Raw genomic sequence first — 23,886 nt, 5'->3', positions numbered from 1 at the left:
GTTTTTTAGAGTATCTGAATCTTAAATAGCTGCTTTATTTCATGTATGTATCTTGGATCCATGAATAATACAAATACATCGTAGCCCTCCTACGATGCAAAAACTTATTTGTGTCAGTTTGGCCTGGAACTGGTGTTGCAATGTTGATTGTACATTATACTGTTACCCTTGGGAAATAGGAAATGCATACACACCGATTACATATAGAGGCGTATTAAATCTGTACATATATTATCCTTATATATATCTTCAGTATATATCTACATCTAATATCTTCAAATGTACTGTTATCTTCCCATGAAAAGCTACTTGAAATTTCTTCCTGTAAGTACTTTACTATGAATAACTCAAGAGAGAGTTTGAAGCATTCTCAGCTAACTTGCAGTAGACCAAAGGAATGGGAATTTCAAAGGATAGTAAATGTAGCTAGCATTGGGCTTTGCAGTATTTGGCTTCTGGTAGAGAGTTTATCTTTGCGCGCCAATTAACTACCAGGCACTTACTCCTCTTTTACTAACATATGCTTTCCCAGTTCCATGATTTTATTTCAACGTTCTTAGCCTGATTTCCTATGAAAACATGATTTCTATGATTATTTCATCAGCCTTTTTTTCTTCCTCTTTAATAATGATTGAATCTTGTGGCTAATTGCAATCCAAAGAAGGTAGATGGACAGAGGTTTCAAAAATAATTAAATTCTTACAATCTTTGTTAAAGTAAGCAGCCAAGGAGAGGAGTTCAGAATCTGGATGTGCCTGATGGAGTGAATAGCAGCTGTGTGTGTAGCTAATTAGACATTGGCAAGCGCACAACAGTGAGGTATAAATGTCTCCATGGCTGGAAAAAAGCTTCTGCAGAATCTCGTACCTTCTCAGACACCAAGATAATTGCAGCCCTATAAGTAGGAAATAAAGCTTGTTTTCTTGGAACTTGGGAAGGCTGAACTATCTAGTTATTATCATTAGTGGGAACCAGATGCTGTTCTCATAGTTGATTTTTACAAATTCCTCTAAGAAATCAACTATTAGTCGAAAAATCAGCTGCTGACAACCAACTTTACTATGCTCTGCAAAGTTTTACATTTGGATACTCCTTCTTAGAGAAGCTATGAAGTAAATGAGACTGAGTGGAAAGACTAATTGAGCCCTTCAGAGACTGTCAGACCTGAGACTTAATAAACACCTCATGATGTCAGTAGAGGTAACTGACCTGCAGCTACTGAAGACTCTGGGAGATGCTGAGTTTTACAGGGGAAAAAAAAAAAGAAAAAAAAAAATCAATATGTCTTGAGTGAATTACTGAGACCAGGTCATGCTATCAGGTACCTGTGCTTGGAAAGTGACAGATGACAGAAAACTTGATAGAAAATTAAAAATAAAGGCTTATATAGAAACAAAATGTTATATAGTAAAAACTTAGCTATGTGTAGGGCAGGTAGAAATGACCTTGTTTTGCAAAACTTTACTTGTCTTTAATTGATATATGATAAACACAATGGAAATGATTTACATGCAAGTTTATTCTGATACTGCAGAATTAGGGTCATCCTTATAATTGCAACTTATCTGAAACAAAATATCCTGGAGAAATACCAGAGAACTGTGAAACAAAAAATATTACAAATTCCTGTCTCTCATATAGTGCCGCAGTAGCTGACACCTGCCGGCCTCCATGGCTCAGAGGTTACCATGATGAGAGCAGCCTGCAGCCACTGGTAGCCATCAGTTTATTCAGTACAGTGTGAAGAATCACTCCACCTCCCACCTGAACCAGGCAGAGTCACCCTTAGAGGACTTTCATTCTCTGAGGCTAACCTCTTGCTCACCTTTTTTTGGAGGATTTCTCTGACTGATGTAGTATAACATCCAAAGGAATGAAGTGTCCTGTAACTTCTGTGGTGCCCTTATGTTTTTATTTAATTCCTAATGGTTGTTTCTCCTCTTTAACATTAGGAAACAATGCTGCAGTTGAAAGCTATTGGATATTCGGTGTAATTAATGCTTCTCATATATTACTTATGTAAACCAGAGCCAGGAGAATGCTTACAATAAATCAACCTCTTTTGTAGCAGTCGTGAATAGGGCTTGCATGCCAGCAAATCTCTGGTGTACAATCAGTCACACCGTGCCCTAGAGCTGCAGAGGTTTCTTGGGCTGAGCTGTGCAGAGCACAGCCTTACTTACATAAGAGCTGCTGTTCCCAAGTGCAGGCATGCTCCTACAGCAGCTGAAGTGCAATAGCAACTTGTCCACCATGTCCTTAAAAAGGGCCTTTGGAGAACAGCTGCAACCACAGTTGATGCACAAAAGTGCCTACTTTTACGTAACGTGTGTCACAGGGCATTGTACTGGCACAGGCAGCCTCTTCAACCCTTGCCGGGGCATGGAGGAGTGGAATGCTCTCTGGACACTTTTTGCATCCCATCTCAGCTCTCTTCAAAGCCTCATGGAGGACTGAACCTCCTGTCATTAGATGAATGTTTATTACATTATAGTATGATCAGGGGCCTCATTACAATTGATTAAGTTTTTCATATGTTGTCACTGCTACTGATGTAAAGCTGCAAATGTCTGAAGGATGCCTACCTGTACTCCTTTGTGTGTACAGGGTGATGAAGGTATGAGAAGTGAGACCAAAATCCTTAACTCTCTTTTTGGGTCGAATGTGCCAAAAAAACAAAACAAAACAAAACAAAAAAACAAAAAACTAAAAATGAAAGGTAGTGAATAAGGGAGAAGAAAGTGATGATGATCTGTTCTTATTAACTCTGTACTTCACTGTCTCTTCAGTACTTTTGCAGGCAAAATTTCTTCTCTCAGAGCAGTTTGAGGGTTGCTGTATAGGAAGAAGTCCTGTGCCCCATGCACTGTGGAGTCCTGTGCTTAGTAGTACTCAGAGAGAAAAGGGAGATGCTGCAACAAGTAGGAGTGGATGAGGACAGGAATGTAAGATCTAGGTGTAAAAGATCTACCCTCACTGTTGAGCAGTGAGAAACTGAAATCTGAGGAACAGCTGATAATTATTTAGAGAAATGTTATACTGTCATGAATTTGTTTAGACTAAATCTTTGCTTGGATTTTCGGTATAGATTCTTGGATATCTGGGTGAGGGACTATCTGTAGCATATACAGCAGAGAGTGACAGATGGTGAATGTCTGCAGAGGGAATAGGGACTGGTCTTTCTTTATCAACAACCCCCACATTTCATAGTTCATTGTTCAAAAGGCCTAATAAAGAAGTATATATGCATGTACTTTCATTCAAGTAGTGTATGTATGTATATACATGCAAATATGATATGATTTCTTGCTTCCATTTTGCCAGTTGAATTCATTTAGTAGGTCTGTGGTTTAATAAAGCTAGATCTTTATCACAGAAGTTAATTTTATTCCAGCAATTGACATTATATTTTATCTACTCTGAGTGCATGGCTGAAAACCTGAAGAGAAAATTTGAGGTAAACTTTAGAAGTGCAATAAAACACTGAAAATATAACTTTGTCATATAAATTTTGCACAGAATCATATGAGTTCACATCATTCACATTTGAGTATTAATTTATTCACTTCCTGTACAAGGCACTTCTACCTTTATTGCCAGTTCACAAATGATTGGCATTCCTTTTATCCTCATATACTGTGGTTCATACATAAATATTTGTTCCTATTTGTCCAATCTGTCCTTGAGTACTGCTGAAAGAGAATATTTGAAAGTGTAACTTTCCCTCCTACTTTACCTGGAGACTATAAAAAGAATATGAATGTGTATTTATGCATGATCTGTAATAAGTTAATTTTCATCATCTACAACATTAGAAAGTTTAGCTGATAGAAACCTTCAAAAAGATAAACTATCACTCAGTTTTATATTTAAATCCTTACAGGTAATAGATTATAAAAGCTTACTGTGATGTTTTTGACCTTATCACTTTCAAGGAAACACAAATGCATGGATCTTTGATGCTGAACAGAAATAACATCAATCTGATTCACTAGAATTGGAAATGATTTTACCAAATAGCACCAGTGTGATCTGAATGGAATAGCTCAAAATAATGTGCACATAAATAGTAACTGAACAGTATTTTAGCACTATCAAATTGTGTTATATATGTTATAGTCTTTTACAACCTATTCCATAGTATTTTGGCATGAATAGGTGTTAAACAAATGCTTAACTGCCTTACCAAAGCAGCAGTAAAATTAAGCTACATTGCAAGTATAACTCACTGCACATTTTCTGAGAAGAGAAATTAATCAGCCTGACAAACTGAATATGCCAACTGGTTTAGCAGCTACACATCCTTGTGGCCAAGGCAATGAACACAATATGAAATGCATCTGTAACAAATGAATATAGTCAGATTTCAGTCTATAGTGTTTTTCTTTTACTTTACTAAATAAATACAGAGGAGGGAAATAGTTCCAGTTTTATAATTCATTTTCACAAATCACAGCTATCACAATTTACACATCAGTACTACAACTGATGAGCATCTGGCAGGATTATTCATTAACCTTTTGTTCAGAAGTGATGAACATACGTTGTTCTGTAAGTAGGATGAGGTCTAGCACAGTACCCCCCATTTAAAACAGTAAGTGAAACCTGCATCCTTCTCTATAGGCTGCAAATAAAACTGAGACCAACTGTGGTACTTGAACAGCTCACACATTCAAAGGTCAGGAAATCTGGAGCATTCTCTGCAAACTTTGGAATTTGTGTTCTTGACTCTCAAATGGAATTTGACCTTTAAAGGACTAAAAAAGCCTTGTCTCTTGAAAACAGAGACTCCTGATGCCCAAGCACTTCCAATCCCTACCAGAGTTAATGGAGCAAATATTTGCTCATGAATGTAATCTGCCGCTGATTTAGGATTGCTTCTAATATATACCCTCAGATCAAAGTTAATCATATTATGGTTGACTCATATGGATAGAATTAAAGAAGTTTTAAAAGGTCTATGGGAATGTCAGAGAATCTGAGAAAGAAAAATATAGACTTGCTGAAAATATGCCTGATTTGACCCTTTTCTGAATTTTTCCCATGTGATAGTAAGCAGTATTGATATTTTGCCCGGAACTCTTAGAAAGAGGATACTTTTCTTGTAATAAATAATATAGTCATATTAAAAAATGTAACCTCTTTAGCCATTTAGGTAAATCTCATGTAGAACTTAACCCTATGTTATATACAATTTTTAAACTTCCTATTTCAGTAATATGATTTTCAGTGATATGATTTTTGATAAGAATCAACTGAGTTAGAGGTCAGCTCACCGTCACTCTATATTGCTTCACCACTAGAACGTACACATTTCAATTCTGAAAGAGGCAGAGTACCTCCGTCTCTTTAGGACTTCTCAAATGCCCTGTCTCTTCAGATTTCATTTTGAGCAGGGTCACTGCCATGTTCTATGCAGGCTGTGAAAGGGCATATTGCTGCCCATTTGCTGAATCCTGTCATGGTTTTGGCTGAATTTTATTTTATATATATATATAAAAGTAACTTAGCTTGTTGGAATTCTCACCAGTTAAAAATAAATGTGTTTGCCTAGGAATGTTGTTTTAGAAGTAGGGAGAAATATTACATTACTTGCATTCAAACAGCTGAGAAATTTTGTTTCATATTAGCATAGTTTGTTTTATATAGACAACTAAATACTTCAGTACTGAGCTCCAGAGGCTTAAGGAATTCTGTTTTTCTCTGTATTGTATACTAGGAGTGGTTAGGGATGTTTAATTTCTCAGATATTAATTTAGGTCCTTGATTTGTATTAGTGATTTGAGATTAGAAAATGGCTTTCTTCAACATAACATTTCATTTTTGTTTGTAATCTCTGATTGGAGCAGGAACAGTCTTTAGTTTTTCTAGACAAAACTCATGACTACCCTATCCTACTTAATTTTTCCTATTTCTTTGGAAAGCTTAGAATTTGTAAAACACACTTTTCACATTGAAAAGAATTACTTTGTAAAAATGGTTTTAAATGGGGACTCAGGTAGCTGATAAAACTGATTAGTAAATAAAAGGAAAATATGATTTGAAGAGAAGAGGATAGCCATTTTCTTTCTATTTAGTTCAGGAGCCACTGAAAAGGGACAGTTGTAACTTGGTGCAATGTTATGAATGTAAGAATACTGTTGTGATAGTATCTTTGAAGTAAAACTGAAATAATTACATTTTAAGTATTATTAAAGACCTGAACTGAAGCATGCAAACCTTACTCTAGGGAAGAACAAAGAGGCTGAAAAGAAAAAAACCATGGTGTATTACATACTGTCATCACAACCAGTCTGACTGGAAAGCAAAATAGCTTAACAAATTGGGTCTGAGGCAGGGAATGAGAAAACCTAGTTTCTGATCTCAGCACAGCTGATGACTAATGGAGTGACCCTACTGAGTCATTTCAAGTCAGTGTGTCTCCAGTTTCAGACTTGGACTGGAAATGTTTTTGGGAAGGGACTGCCTTTTTCATAAGGTCTGCATAGTACCAAAACAAATCTGGGAATTCTGTGGTAATACTCTGAGATAAAACCTTTGCTAAAACATGAGGTGACCCTGAACTAAATATTCTAAGAGAATCACAAACATTATGAAGCAGTCTTTTTCTTTGTTTCACTTTGTGCCCTTACAGACACCTTCTTGTCTCCATATAAGAACAGAAATTCAGACTTCAGTATGCCTCAGCAGAGGCCATCTTCACTACAGCTGTTCCTCTGCAATTTTGCACCCCAGAATATTTCACTCTTCCACATTTTGAGGTCTTTAATTACATGCTGTCACCTATGAATCTTTTTCTTTTAGTTTAAGTGGGAGGTTTAAAAAAATATAAGGCAACTTTTATGTACAGTGTTCCTGAAATCACGGCAGTTCCACAATTTATTATTTATTTACTTATTTTCAGATTATTAAACACTGACTTCAAAATACTATTTCTTCAGAGGCTTGTCTACCTTCAGAAATGCTGAGAAGCATTTCTCACTTTAGAAACATTTCCCCTTCAAAAGTAAGATATCACACAATAAGCACACACTAAATCTAATTTTAAACAGTGAAAGAGTTTATCTGTCTTAAGTTAGCAAGAGATATAAACATGACAGGGAAAAAGTGATGCTTATCTCATTTGATAACACTGCTACTGCTCTGCAAGTGGCTTGCAGTTTCTTATTTAAATCCCTGGCCAGAAAAAAAGGAGAAAATAAAACCTTTGATCATCATGAAGTTAAGGTCAGTCATATACAACAGTGAATTCAGGACAAGAACACTATCACATCATTAACAAAAAGTCATTCTTAAAAGTCCAAAAAGTTAAATTCCTTTGAAATCTGGAGAGAAAATGAAAGTTGCTACAACTTTCTTTTCTATAGGTCTTAATGGTTACATGAGGCTACAAAACATATACTTCCCAGCAGTTGATTGAAGCTCTTCTGAATATTCACAAAACTCAGGGGACTTGCTCAGCTTTCTCCTGACACAGTGTTCCTGCTTGGGAGTCCAATAGCCCACAGTATTTAAACTGATTTTACAAAGCTCCCTGGGAACTTCCCAATCATCTACCTGTTCCTGCTGCCCTTTGAAGGAGATTCTTACTTCACACACCCTTCTGGCTCAGGAGTTCTGTCAGTTCATCTTTAATGTATTCTTAAAAGCTTTCTTGGTTTTGCCAGGTTCCATCTCTTTCTTTGCCAAGCTTTTGGAAATGTTCAAATATACTCAAAATGATTATATCAGATACACTGATTTCAGTGGGAATCCAAATAATCCAATTGAATTTATGTTTTCCATCTGCAAAGCTGAAAACCATCATGAACTTGGAATTCATTCATAAGAAAAGGTATCAAGATTTTTTGTCTTGATATTCTGAGATATCAAAGAGTTCAGCTAATATTTTGAATTGACCGAATGTTTACAAGACCAAACAGTGAGGTGGATGTCCATACAGATTTTTATAAGTGCGGCATGCAGGCTCTTCTACATCACTGGTGAAAATATATAGCAAATTGTGGTGACTATGCAGAAAAATAGTGTTTTGTAGCTGAGAATTACTCAGTCAAGTGGTGTTATTGTGCTTTTTGTATATGTTGTACTTTCCATGGAAATAAATAGGTTGCATTACCTACATACATCCCTCCATTGTTTTTTCTTTCTCCCTCTCACATACTCTCATGTATACATATGAAAATCTTGTTTCATCTTAGGCCAACTTACATTGCTTCTTAACAGCCACTCTTCTTGGAGAAGAACGGCTGTAGAGAAGTTTATCGGAAATTTAGTAATTTAGTCTATCAAACACATTAAAACAGACTTCTTAATGCATATTTATAAAATACATGACTGCATGCTTTTCTAACTGATGACTTACAAATAAAAGGGTTTCTGCTTTATAAGCAAGCACTGACTACCACATATCTCAATTTTTAAATGCATCATGCTTATAAAGGCCTGAAACAAATGTGAACATTAAGTAACGGGCATTTTATAGTCTATAAAATATTCCTGAATTCCTTGTATACTTTGATTGTTTGCTCACATTTTCACTTGCTCAGGTATTGTGTTTTTATTTTGACCGCATTTCAGTCTCATTAAATAGACATGCCAACACGAAGGCAATCCAACTATATGACATCCAGTTTTTCAAAATAGAGTTTTTAAATTGAATAGTCTTTTTTTCCTTGGGAAAAAAAAAAAAAATAAATTCTGAGTGAATAAATGGTATAGTGTTAGAAAGGAGATGTTGTGTTTCATCTTAGAGATTTGGCTTTGGTTTAATGCTTGTCACACGATGCCTAAGACATTCTGTTTTGCTTAACTTTCTTCTACTTTTATTTCCACAGGAAGGCTTTTGACAGCATCATTTATAATAACGGTGAAGAACTCAACTAATTGGATAAAACTCTGCAAGTCTGTTAACAGCACTTGCATTTCTTCAGTACACTCAGTCTTAGAGAGTTTGAAATAGAAAAAGATTGTTCAAAGACAAAGTGGTCTGTTTTGCAAGTCATATATACTCTGAGAGCTTATCAGCATTTCAGGGCTACATTTCACAGGAATATGTATTTTTAAATGTGATTTAATAATTCTAGCTGTGCACTTCAAAAACTCTGCAGATAAGTAGATCTGTGAAGAACTGATGGAGCTGAAAAGTATCTAAAATCAGCTGATTAGAGTGTGGGTATCCTTGCAGAGCACAGATCTCAATGTAGCAAAGCAACATATGGAGAAATGGAGAAACAGTAGTTTTTTTTTTTTTCAGGGTGGTTGTTTAGTTTACCTAATTAAAGATCTGCTTACTCTTTGAGAGCACATCTACCTGCTATGGGCACACTGCCTCTTCACAGGTGTTTTCTACTGATACTTCTCCCACTTCGACTGCAGATTTTTTAAATTCTACTTTCACCCATGCTATATTACAAGGCTCTTCCTAAAATCTCTCTCTTGAATTAGGTCTTCCCTGATTTCTTCTTCTCTTCATCATGGTGTAAATTTGTCTCATTCTCTATGTATTTGTTAGGAACTCCACAATAGAAACTTATTTTACCTATGATTCCCTTCTTCTGTTAACTTTGACTTCATTTCCTAGTTGCCTCTTGGATTACACTAATTGTGGTTTAAATATTTTTTTATCTACATTTCCGGTAGGTCATGGCCATTTCTTACTAATACATCTTCAGTAGTGTCTTACGATCCAAGCAGGAGAAACACAGATTATTTGGACTAACAGTAGATGCATACCTTCTAGTCATTGAAGTAATCCTGGGAGGAGGCTAGCTATAAACACAGGTAATGCGCAGCCATGGTCAGAACCACAGAAAAGTCTCTCAGGATTCCTAGAAACCATGTTCATCACTCTGTTCTTCATTGATTTATCCATGAAAGCCAAGAAACAAACGGGAAAATCTACTCCAAAAGCTCCATACAGCCATGACTGATCAAAAAAGCAGAATTTATTTTTAAACAAATGTTTCCCACTGTATAAGCTTTCCCCAGTCTCCTATGGATCAACAAACTCGCTATTTTCCCTCACTTATCCTCTGTCTAATGAATTAAAGTAATTAAACTTGTCTAAAAGACTGTGCTTTCTGCATTTTGAGAATAATTTATTTATACCTTGAAGCTATTTTACACAGTCTAATGTTCACCACTGAGAACTTGTTGTTCTGAACATTCATAGTTGATTACTTGGTCCTGCTATGAGTATGGTCTACCACAATTATCTAAATTTATTTTATGTAGAAATATTTTTAAAGGTTGGGATTTAAATTGCCTTTTCTGTGTCTTGCTTTTCAAACACTGTTGTGTTGTCTCAGGAAAATTATTCAGTTAAACTTGGCAATGACTTCTCTGGGCACTACCCAGGACTATAGCGTGTGGGACAGGTAATCACTCCCTTTTCTATTTGCTTTGTGGAACCTGTCTGTCACTGCAGATTTCCAGCGCTGCCTTTCCTTTTGAGGATAAGGGAAAATGACTGGGCCTCTTCGCTGCTAAAGCAATGCTGACCCCAACTGCTTTGGAGAACCTTTGAGATTTACTAACCACATATTAATCTCTAGGATTATTGATATTACTTTTAGTTAGCCTTGCTGTAGCTGGTTTGTTTATCTTTGAGGTTGTTTGTCAGAGAGTTCAGCACTAAGGTGCTGGTGTTGCATATATTGGGTTAGTAAGAAATGTAGGAAGGGTGAGTGAGTCCTCCTGCTATGCAGAAATGTGGGGAGCAGAATAAGCTGGGAAAGGGGATGGCTGCCGTTCCACCCAGATCTGCAGACAGATCATGGACATGGAGTATGTAGAGCTTCAATATGTGAAGGAATGACCTGCAAACTAACTTAAATAAAAGCCATAAGCAATAAAATTGGGATTTTCTACAGTAAATTTGTCCCAGCACTGCTTTTCAGAAATTGCTTGGAAGAGTCAGTAGAGGCTTGTGTGTTCAGATTTCATCTGTGAAACTGCAAACTGGTTTGATTCTTGGTAAATTAGTAATATTTTTCAGATTAACAATGACAAAGTTTTCTGATCCAAGAGATCATTTCTTGGAAAAAACAGGAAGCTAATGCTAAAGTCAGAAAGAAAACATTCAGTGCTTTCAATAAAGCACAACATATTCCATCAAAATAGTAGGTTTATCAAATTAGTAATTCCAATTTGTTAAATTATAGTTAAGAAATTAATCAGTAGCCTATCAAGTGCACAAAATTCTCATTTTACAATTACAAAATTTGAACTAGATTATGCATCTTTTATTCTCTTCTCTAACCCCAAACATGAAGAAATGAAGAAAGATCCAATTCTTTTTTTTTTTTTCCCCCCTCTCTGGCTGTAAAAAGTCATTAGACTTTATTTCTAGACATTTCTTTTTCATCCAATTCATTCAAATATTTAATTTAAGTTACAGTGAGTGATCATTTCATACTGATGGATGTGCTTATGCTGATCTTTGTCAAAACTTCTCTGGACTTTATTATCTCCTCCTTTGTGCTTGGCTAGATTGAATTGAGCATAGGTGCCTTATTTATATTACTTACAAGGGTTTCTCATAAAGTACAGAATCAAATACTGTATTGGATAACAGTGGCAGATGAGACCTGAACACAGGAAATAGTGAAATGTTGCAGAAATAATGTTGAAGTGCAGCCATCACTAAAATGCTACAAAAAAAAAATTAAATAAATCTCACATATATTGAAAAGAAGGTTATAATGAAATACCATATCTTCTTAACATAGACTATGTATAACTTGATTTAGTCATAGATTGTACTGTGTGATTCTGTTTCACTGGGTAGCTGAAGAAAGGGCTTTATTAGAATGTATCTGTACCTCTGTTTTTAGTCATGTGCTTTTCTAGGGAAACCGAGGCATGGGAGTGCCCTATGTGCACATATGTGTGTGGTTAATATATGCATTTATTTTTAAATTGAATAACACTCATATCTGGAACTAGAAAGAAAAATATTTAAATGGGGTAACTACCAATAACTTTGAAATAATAACAAAACATTAAGTATAGGTATCAGTGGTTGATTGCCCAAGATTTTAACTAGGGAATACTTTATCCAGTTAGCCTATTGGACTTATTTACTGTTTATGTTGTCTTAGTGTTTATAGGCTTATATCATGTCTGTGCAGTCACGAAACTAACTTGGACTTATGTTCTGTGACAAATGGATTTGAACAAGACATTTCTCCCTGAAAATTCTCTGCACTCTGAAACTGTTGTGCTTTTTTTTTTTTTTTTTAACTCCTAAAATCTTCTTCCTACCCAACTATGGAACTTAGAAAAGTGACTTTCATATCCTTTAAAAATGAATCTCTGTTCCCTGACTGACAGGTTCTGAAGTATGACTTCTTTCACCATGGTTTTTCCTTTTCTTTTGTTATATCTTAAAAAACTACAGTCATAAATGATTCTCCATGGCATGCAGTGGTATATATGGGATTCAGGCACACAAAGTCGTTTTGGGGTTTAGCTTAGACATCAGGACCTGCAGAACTATTTTGAAATGCTACTTTTGTACAGGTTTAACTGTATGGACTCAAAGTACTTCCCTTTAAGGTTTCTCATTACATAGCGATCTCAATTTCAGATACTAGCTTAGACTTATACAAACCAATGGTAAATCTTTGTTTCCACTTGCAGCCTATTCTTCTGCTTGATTGATCTACACATCTATCTACCTGTTCAAAACTTACATTTCTGCTCCTCAGAGCTGCTCATAAATCAGTAAGCACTACTAACTCATTTATCAGTTATTTTCTTTCCATCTGATCTGTTTTGCTTTCCTTATGTCACTGGCCCTGGTACAAACCATTTTATTTTTCCCTCCATCGTTTCTTTCTTCTCTCCACCCTTCTCCCCCTTTCCTCTCTTTTCCCTCTTTTTCTTCATTCATCCAGCTTTACAAGCCTTCGAAATTAATCTATAATCCTGCTGTGTCACCTTTCACTTTCTCTTTGTCCACATGTGCCAGGAGAGGAAAAATATAAATATTTGTTCAACGTGTTTGCTTATTTCTAATGCTTCCTATTTTGGAATAAATGCATTAGAATATATATTATATATATTCTCTCTCTCTCTCTCTCTGTATGTATTTTGTAGATTAATCAAGAGTTCAAGACAGATCTGCTTGCAGTTTGACACTTAAAACAAGAGGTTACCTAGAGCCCAGTAAAAGTTTGCTCATAGCAGCATTTGTAAGAACTTGCTTTCTTTCTATTGTGACAGACAACTTTCTGGCCTGCAGCATGTAGCTGGGGCAGCAATAAGTCTAGCAGAACATGAGCAGAAATATCTATTAAAAATTTGAAAGACACACACTACACTATGAATATGGCTACAAAAATATTAGAACTTTAATGACTAGGAAAGGATTTAAAGAAGGTGATAGAGATTTTAAAATCTTTTGGAAGAATACAGGTAAAAGATACCTAAAGGTGATGCTCCCAAATATACTTAGGTGGATTTTCCCTAGTACTTGTAGTTTATTGTGCAGAAGAGCCTGGTAAACATGGGCTACATCAGAATGGATATATCCTCTTCTCAACTTTATCATGGCTTTTTTTTCCACATATCATCAATGCTTTGACTTAATGGAGAAAATGAGGAAATATTTTAGAGAGAGACTTTAGGAGAGAGAATACATCAAGGATATTTGTTAGTGAAGTTTTCTGTCACACTTCCTTCTTCCAAAACATATTACTTGTTATGTACAAACTGCACAACAGGTGCAAACATGCACAAATGTCTCTGTCTCAATAAACAGCAAAGAAAACACACGCTATGTTTAATAGCTATCAAATTATAACTTAATTTGCATTATATAAAGCTAATTGCAAGTATCTGCACATCAGTTACATTTGCAAGTTTGTATTTGTATACTTGTCTAGCATGGGATTGCTCTAACCATGTAAGTTCTTCATCACCATTGCACTGTATAATCTTTTTGGTTTATAGTTTACACTCTCCTACTTATGATGTTGGTATTAAAAGAGTTTGGATCAGAAATTGGTATTATGTTTTAGTTTTTGTTTTCTTGATTCTAGTAAATCTTTAGAAATTTTATCCTCCCCAGTTCACATCTAGATTTCGTTTCAAATTTTGGTGAAAAAAAATAAAAATAAAAATTAATTGCAAATATTTTCAAACTGTGAACTGGTAAAACAAGAAATGTTCTTTAGTGTTCCTTTTTGAATGTATTATCAACCACATTCTTTGTTTATGTTGTCTACACTGCCAAGGGTAACTTACAGGCCTTTGCATTTCTGAAGCATCTTTTCTTAAATGGACAAGATCATCTCCAGTTCAAAACAGCTTTTGTGACTGACATGTCTGCTGGCCATCTGAATGATAGCTGCCAACATGTGTCATCATTCCAAAAGACTGCTTACTCTTCTCCACAGCAGGAAGCAATGCTACTTCTCTGTCTGAGAGCAGAATCTCTCAATTTTTTTAGTGTCTCATGACTTAAGTAATGTTTATGAATATTTTAGTTGGTTTCTTGTACATTTCACTCAGCAATGAGACCAAAATAAGTAAGATCTTTATGTCACTTTATGTTAGTAAGATAGAGTCTGAGTTTCTTCCAGTTGTACTAGTTAAAGGGTACTTTCATTAATGAGTGATGATATAGTGGTGCTAATAAAGTGTGTTAAAGGAAAGAAGGATATCTGCAACTGTCACTACCTAACTGTGCCAGAGAACCTCTGTGAATCATTTGCAAGGCACCTGAATATTTTTCAAGTATACCGTAAACTACTTGTAAAATAGCTATGGGTCTAAATGCACCTCCATGGTAACTTCAGTTCCTAATGAATCTCAAATACATATAGTTTAAAGTAATTTTATTAAGAACTTCCATTAGTCATTAACAAATAACTGAACCTTCAATTTTAACTAGTCCAAAAGAGAGATCGTCTGGGGTCTTCTAATAAGAATAGGCCTAAGAACCAAAGATTAACATGAGAGATTTCTGATAACTGTGCCTTTAGGTCAAGTTTATGTAATAATATAGGATGAAGATAACATTAATTTTTCAATGTGGTTGAACTCAGTTGACATACATATTGGCCAGAGGTAAAATTAATTCTTGAAATATGTGTCCATGTAATTCAAATTTTCATGCAAAATATAACAGTGAGTGAAACAAAAAATTAAATATTCTACAATTATGTAGTTTTTTCATCACTGACTCTAATACATTTCAAATCAGATTGAAAAACTCTAATATGTCATGATAGTGCAATATAAGAAACATTTTAGCACTCATTTCAATTCCATGTGGTCAAATGTCAGCTTTGAATCGAAAACTGGCTACAGTCTGAGAGTGTATTCTTCTGCATCTATGGGGATGGAGATGTCAGAGACAGGTTCTTCACAATATTGCGCAGTGTGAGAGTGAAAAGGGAACTTAATTGAAAAAAAAAAAAGTTCAGACTGAATATAAAGAAAAGCTTTTACCCCACAAAGACAGTTCTGAGTGCAGCAGGATGCCGAGAGAGGTTGTGCAGTGTCCATCTCTCGGGGTCTTCAACACCTAAACGGGTCAGTTCCTCATGGAGCTGGATTGACCTTGGAGCTGGTCCTGCTCTGAGCATGAGTCTTGACTAGACACCCTCTGTGGCCTGTTTCAACCTGAATTATCTCATGTTCCAACGGATCCTCTTGCTCTCACAAGAAACACAGAACAGGGTTTTTTAATATATTATATATGTTAATATATTATATATATTACATACTACTTTTAGCTTATCTGTCAGTTGTGCTTAAATGACACTGTAAGAATCTTGGAATCAGAAAAGATCAGTAAGTCCTATGTTTGTCAACAGTGAGGTTTGCTGGAAGGTCTTTGAGATCTCCCATTCGAAGAAACAATAATGTAAGATGGTGTAACACCTTGATAGTTATGTGGCATTGTAGGCACACAAAGCTGCAAACAGAGTTTGTACCACTAAAGGGATATGAAAGTACCTTGGAGCTAAATATTTCATACTGAAAACTTTAAGACAGGATTTTGGTCTGCTAGCTGATCTAGAAGAAATGATATAAATTTCTGAACTGAATAACGTTCCTTATTACTTTAATCATTTTCTACTGAATACAGTTCATGGTAATAGTCTATCTGAATGTTCTCCCAGCTCTTTAATCCGAAAGCATGAAGCTGATTCTACAGCATGAAAACCATCTCTCTCCTCCTGAGATAAACTGAATTTCTAAGAGGAAAAATCAGAAGGGCTTTCAAGTTTATGATATGCACCAGTCCCCAAGATGGATCCACGCTTTAAAATATCACTCTATGAAAACACTTAAAAAATTATGGGGCACAAATTGAGAACTTGAATATATCTCAAGAACTTTTCCTTGCACAGATGAAAAGTTGTATACATATATATATACACTATATATATCTTCGTATATGTATACATATGTTATGTACATGTGTATAATTATAAACATATATACAACATTTATATATTTGCCCTCCAATGATTTTTATACAATTGTCCATACAAAAGCTGTTTACAACATTGATTTAGAAATTTTACCACAAATATGTCTCTAAGTTAATTAATTTGGCTGAAATTGTCATTATATCTCAAATTCTGCTTTAATGGACAATGTTCAACCTGTTCAGTACTCAAAGCAATTGCTAGATAAAGTGTTAAAGAGCAAGATAGTTCATTTAGTTAAGAAAACTAAGACTTAGGTGAATTTGGGTCAAAGTTACAATACAGTCACAGGCATGCTGTTTAATTACTTTGTGTTTCAATTAGCCAGCTGTAAATTTAAAATCATAGTAATATCTACTTTTCTGTATATACGGTCTTTGCTTTAATGAGTTTATCAGCTAAACTGAAGCTATCATGAAGACAAAAAGCTTTTTAACACACGGGTGTAGGGATATCTCACTAAACACCTTTGCAGGACTGCTAGGCATTACTGTGATCATCATTGCAAATAAGCAAATAACATCCATGTTGAACACAACTGTCTAATTTGCAGCTGGAGTTATTTATCATAATTACAGGAAATCACATAGGCATGCACCCCATAGGGAGTATCTTTGGAGGTTCAATCTCTAAAACTTCTGCAGTCATGAGAAATTACATGTCACACAATCTTATCACTTCCTAGATGAATGCAGCTTCTTTTGCACAGTTAATAAAATTAAGAAATACAACTATTTCTTTTGAATAGTTTGAATAATAAGGTGATTTCATAACAGATCTATGTAAATTGGGGCAGACTTTAAATTTCAGCTACCTTGGTTCATGTGAAGAGTATACATATATTGAGTAGAAGAACCTTACAACATACAGTCACCTATTGCAGTATGAATATATAAGCTGTTAACTGGTTTATTACAGTTTCTTACAGAAAGGATTTTGAATACTCCAGCAATTTTTTAGATTAGTTATTTGCCACCAGCACCCAGTGGCTCCAGGGATTAGACATGCAGCTTGAATTTTCAATTAAAATTAGTCTGTCTTTCAAAAACAACCTTGTTTGCAGTCAAAAGCTAAGAGTACAAAGGTTTCTCTTCAGTCAGTGATTTTCAATATCAAATTCATCTTTTGGTACACCTGAAATAAACAATGTTATACTAATAATTATAAAAAGGCAATGAAATTTTGAATGCTTAATTTGATTCCGAGCTCAGTATAAAAGAATTGTTATTAATAGAAGTTATTACTTTTGTACTTATCAATTTGCACTATTTATGTTCAGAGGATAAATGGCTAATTTTATGGCATTCAATCAACAGCTTTGGAGGCTGAACTTCTTCATTTAGACACAGACTATATGTAAAATGAGCAGCAGCTGCGCAAAGCTTGCAATACTGCCCTGCCAATGTGGCATACATTTGGCCAAAGGGAAAATCCCTTTAAGAGTCCATTTGATGAACATTATTAACTGAAGGCATTTATTATAATATACCTGGAAAGGAGTCTGGTTCTGTGTTTCATTTTAGACACAAGAAACTGCTTACGGTAGTCTTTGATGCTGAGAGCATTTTCAAGGAAAGAGGAGATAATTAAATGTCTTCGTGCCTTTTTTTGTTCCTCATGTGAAGCAGAATGATAAGATAACAAAAAGTGTTCAAAATGTATTGTCTTTGACATGCTTAGTGTCATCTCATGACAATTTCAGTCTTTGAGATATTTCAGTTCAAAGGCTGTGACTGGCTGAGAATAGAAGTGTCTTCTCAACTTCTGAACTATTCAATTGTGTGAATATCTGTATCTGTATACAGAAAACCTATATAATATAAATTTACCAAAAGATGTCTTAAATATCTTCTCCACTCATTGTGTAATCATGTAGCTCTTGTCTAAAAATACCTCATAGCACATTTTATTTTCAGAAAAGATCAAAATGTCAAATCTAGGAACAATTTTACTACAGATACTATTGTTTCTCTTAAATTAAAAAGAAATGCAAAGGTCTCTGAATAAATTAGAACAGTTGCCATAGAAACATACCAGGAAAGAAATATTTATAGTTGCTGCAAGCAGTGATTTTGCAGTTTAATACTTTAAAATGTCAAGCAATACATAATCTCTAAGACAAAATAAAATGGGATTGTTTGTTAGTCCTTATATTCAAAATTTTCTTTTATAATATATTTTCACTTCTTATCTTGAGGAAAATAAAAAAGAAGCAAGAAATCAAATATTTCCTCATTGGCTAAAAGCATTTCAACTGTAAAGACAAAAAACATCTATCTTTCCAGACTTAAGACTGCTGCTATACATACGTGATATAACTGAAGCCAACAACTGTAGATTTTTCAAAGTTAATTAAGTCAAAAATCTTTTTCAAGTATCTAAACTCAATGTTAATTGCAACTTCCAAAATTTACATTTCTTATTCATAAATGGGAGTTATCTTGTATCTGATAATCCTACTAATGAGCATTATTCCTAATCTGTAAATTTGAATACTACGTTAAAATAGCAGGAAGCAATGGAAAAATAACTTAGAATGTATTAGATTTATATATATGTATTATATATTGCGAAAAGACATTGGCATCATAATCCAGCTTTCAGAAAGCATGTGCCTCTCTGAGGCTTAGGAATGCATTGGCTATATGGTACCTGATATTTAAGACCTAATGGGCCTAAACGTTAAAGGTGCAGTTGGTGGCCATCTGAACATGTGGCAGAAGGCTATTCTCCTTCCCTCTCACAGATGGGGTTAAGAAAGAAAAATTTTGATGCACTTCAAAGTAACACAGGCTGCTGCACAAAAATATACCCTTAAATTAAGTATTCAATTCCTATCCTGTGCACTATTTCAGCAGTCTTGTAAATGGTAATATGTTTTTAACTTTGACTTATTTAAATATTTGAGCAACTGCCATACAGGTTCTGCATTCAAGTGAATCTTACCTTGGCACATCACTAACTATATGCACACTTGCATACGTATGGATATCTCTAAGGAAATCAAAGGAGGTTAAGAAGATAGATGGAAGGAAAAGACTACAAAATAAAGACAAATAGTTTTGACTAAATTCCATGAATGAGAAATAAATCCCCAATTAAAGTGAGAGGGATTCGTTCCTTATATTGTTTGAATAGGGGGTAAAAGCTGAATTAATCTTACCTGTCACAAATAGTGATACAAATAATATGAAAGAACAGAAATAAGCCAAGCATTTTCTTTTGATGTACACTCATTTATTTTCAGGGTTTTGCACTGCAGATAAGTGCAAAATGATGTCAATCATAGCAGCAAATCATTTCTAGGGATGATGAAAGCATAATTATTGCACTGGGTAGACACATATGCATTTAAAGAAGGCCCCTCCTTCTAAAAGTTCATCTCCTCCTACTCAGCAATGTAGAACTTGAAGCATTAAGAGTCCTAAATAGAGGCAAATCATTTAGCAGGAGGAAGAGCTCAGGTTTTCTTCTCTCAGGGAAATGTGTTTCTTCATATGACCATGTATGATTTTACTGTCAATCACATCAGGATCTGCTGACTGTCTGCTTTGTTTACCAAATTGGAAATGATAATGTCTTTATTTATTAAACACCCTGGGAGAAAAATGAAGTTGACATTTCTGCTTATATATTGAAAGTGAAACTTCTGAGTGCTGCACTTGGAAATAACAAAAAGTTTTCTGTTAGAAGATCTGCATTTCTCGATTGTTTTAACTGTGCTCTAAGTTGCTTTAGAAGATGTTTTCTTATTTATGTCACGTTCTTCATCTTGAAACCTATTGGTTTGCTCTGTCTTTTCCTGTTAGAGCATTGTTTCCACATATTTGAAAGATGTGTCTGTAGCATGATTTCTTTTGCTTTTTCAGTTTAAAGAATATATTTAATTAAAAGTTTTTAGAAATAAACAGATCTCTCCAGGAGTTTGCTATATATTTAAGCTCTGTGTTATCACACACGATGAAACGTGTAACTTTAATTGCCACTGCCATACACTATATTCTTAGAAATGTCTTTTTTCTAATGGATGAAATTCTTTTAATGTATATATAATTAATAATAAATAAAATAATAATTGATATTCTAATGAGCTGCATTGTCAGCAGCATTTTACAAATGTGTAGTGTCACTGATGATTAAGTGAATTGAAATATTTTTCAGTGCAGCAGCAAGTACAAAAATAATAAAATGTATTCAAGGAAAAACATCACATATATTAAGAAAAAAATAAATTGCATATTAAACAGTGGGCTGTGAAGCAAAGAAAAGAATAAAAAATATGCAGCTTTACCTCCTAATCTAGATTAGGAAATACTGTCTCACAATTATTTACATGCCAGCCTCCAGCAGGATGCAGCTTGACCTCAGGTTGACTCCTCAGTCACAAGCTAAAAGGAACAGTTATGCAACTCAGAGTGTCTAGAATTAACCATACAAACCCCCAGAAGGCTGGAGAGATAGTACCCGGAAATCATTGAAGTTTAAGGAATTATACTTTCTTGTTTTCTTGAAAGAACTGGCTTGCATTATTGCAGCATCCATCTTTACTGTGCTTACAGACCATTATCTTTCAATTTCTTGGCATAATTTTCTATTTGCCAGCTCATTTGTTGTAAAATACAATAATCTTCCCTTCAGATGTAAGTTGTTTAGCAAAGACCCAGGAGCACTTCTTTCATTTAAGCAGGGGGAGGGGAGAGGGGGGAAGGGAGAGAGGGGGATAAAAAGACATAAAAATTCAGCTGGGATTATTCTTTAAAAATTCCAACTCTTTAATTATTATCTGTATCCTGCACTATTTCTCAAATGAAAGAACATAAATTCTTAAGCGAGCAACAAACTGCAGATGAGAGAAAGAGCAGGTCCTCCTTTTCAAATTTTTGCCCTTTTGGTGACTACTGCAAGGCAGGATAGGACAGAGCTATTGCTCCTCAGCACCACTTAGAAAAGTGGGACTACTACCCAAAGTGTCTGTCTTCATAAAGAATAAAAATACTGAAAACTTCCAGCAGCTTGTTTGTAGACCCACAGCATCTTCTGAGATTCCCCGCGAGTACTGACCTTAGAAAGCAGTAAATCAGAATTCTTATGTTAGAAAATAGACTTAATTAGCAATTAATCCAGAACAAACCCAAAGGGCTAGTCTGTCCATCTCTACTTTTAGATACCATTGCAAGAACATGCAACAAGATTTAGCAGGATTTAGATACGATTGCCAAAAACATACATGACTTTCAGCCTTGGGTCTCATGCCCCAATTGTGGCAATTTTTTGTTTTGCTACCATGGGAAAATAGTGCCTTATGAAAAGGTTTGGCAAGAAAGAAAGACAGGAAAGACACTAGCGCTACCTGCTTCCTTGTTGTCCTAAATAACACCTGGAACATGGGCCTTGTGTTATTTCAGTCAGATCTTTACATTTCCTTTCTCCACCAGTTTTACTTTCCTCCTTCTTTCATCTTCTGTTAAATAAAAGTCAGGTTTATCAAATTAAGCTGCCATCTTTTGCATGTTTCTCTGCACCTCTGTATTACAGTAAAGGTACTGCTAACAGGACTATTACTTTGCTGTAGCACACAGCTAGCGCTCCACAAGAGATGTCCTGTTAAGGCTGGTAATGACCTGTGTTGTGTTCGCATTACTCTACTCCAGCACTGAGGTTCAAAGTAAGGGTCAGCTTTAGAAAAATAAACCATGTTTTCTACATTTGCAATAATTATATGTTTATATCTGCAGTGGGAGTGCTTATGGGTAGTTGCTGAGATTGATGATAAGAGAGAGAACAATTATTCCAGGTCATTTTAGCTTTTTCTTTCATTCCACCCCCAGAAGGAATAATTAGTACTTTCAGGACCACAAACAAGATGTTCAACTAATGCAGTCCTCTATAAAACCTGCAGAGAAAGGTGCAAACGTTTACAATGGTATTAACCGTTTACAGGCCATAAAGTCATGACAAATGGAAAGCTTAGTTATTTAAATTTCAAATACCTAACTTTTGCCTGGTTGGTTGGTTGGCTGGAGGGTCTTTTTTTTTTCATTTGTTTTGGTTTTGTGTTTTGCATTTTGTTTTTAAGAAGTCTAAAAGATTCGTAATCGTCATTGTCTGCCAAGAGACTAAAAAAGCCTATCCCTATAACCAAAAATTCAAATATTTAATATTGTAGAGTGAAAAGTTCATATAGACTGTTGTCTGAAAGGCAAATACTTCCTGGAAAAATGAATATCATCTAGGGATATTAGCAAGCTGAAATTCACTAAATCTCTGACAGCTAGACATTTGTTCTAGTGTAGAGAATTATTAATTTACTGAACTTCTGACAGCAAATTAATGTTTTGTTTAAAATACACAGTACATCTGAAGCCCTGACAGTATGCAAATTATAAAGGCTGTTGGGAAAAAATTCAGTGAGAGACTTTACAATATAATTTGGAGACAGAGTTTAATATAAACATATAAAAAATTTGAGCTTTTTTTTTTTTTTTTTTTTTTTTTTTGTGAGTAATGTTGCAGTTAAATCTTCCCAGGCTCTCAATTTTAAACATTTGTAAAGCTACAGTATATACCTGAAAAAGAAAAAGGAGCCCAATTCAAAATTAAATCATGACCAGCTTTCATACTGCAAGGAAAATGTTGGTAAGACTTATTCCACACTAAGAATTTCTTCAACAGACTTTATTAGTTGTCTGCCTAGAAGTGATGACTACAATATCACAGCTAAAAAAGAAATCTACTGAGGTCACACTGTAGTAGTAGTGTGCTCAGAAGTACCACACATTCACACATTAGTGGAAAACACCAGGAGCTTATTCCTCCTTCACTGAAATCCCAAATACAGATATATTTGGTATCATGCAAAGAAAGTGGTGAGCAATTGCATCATGGATCATTTTTTTTGAAGATACGTTATTATCATTACTACTGTTATTTTCCTTTTCTCTTTCTTTTCTGTCTCAGTTAAGAGTCTATATATACATATTTTTTTAAATATCAACCCACAAGTTCTACTCTGTTGTTTTTTTCCTGATTGTCTCCCTCACCTCATCACTCTCTCTCCAGGATGGGGGAGTAAGCAAACGGCTGTGTTAGTTTAGCTGCCTGCTGGGTTAAATTACAACACCTACACACATATCTTTTTAGAAACAGTAGTAGACATCTTCCAAGACAAGCATTCAAACTTCTTTATTTTTATGATTTATTATTTTTATGATTATAAAGAAAAGCCAAGAGTTTATTCAAATACTTTTTTCTTTTCTGTCTAGGTAGAATACGTGCATGCTTCAATATGCAGAAAAATTCAGAAGAAGAATTTTCTATAAATATAATTTCATTATTTGAGCTCACAGTAAAGATGGATGATAGCTCTAAGTATGTTACTTTGCAATGAAAGAAATAAAGTAAAAGTTATTAAGGGAATTTTATGACCTCACATGCTTAA

Source organism: Meleagris gallopavo, chromosome 4, assembly GCF_905368555.1.
Source record: "Meleagris gallopavo chromosome 4, MGAL_WU_HG_1.1, whole genome shotgun sequence".
NCBI lineage: Eukaryota > Metazoa > Chordata > Aves > Galliformes > Phasianidae > Meleagris > Meleagris gallopavo.
Note: the sequence above shows the minus strand (reverse complement) of the source record.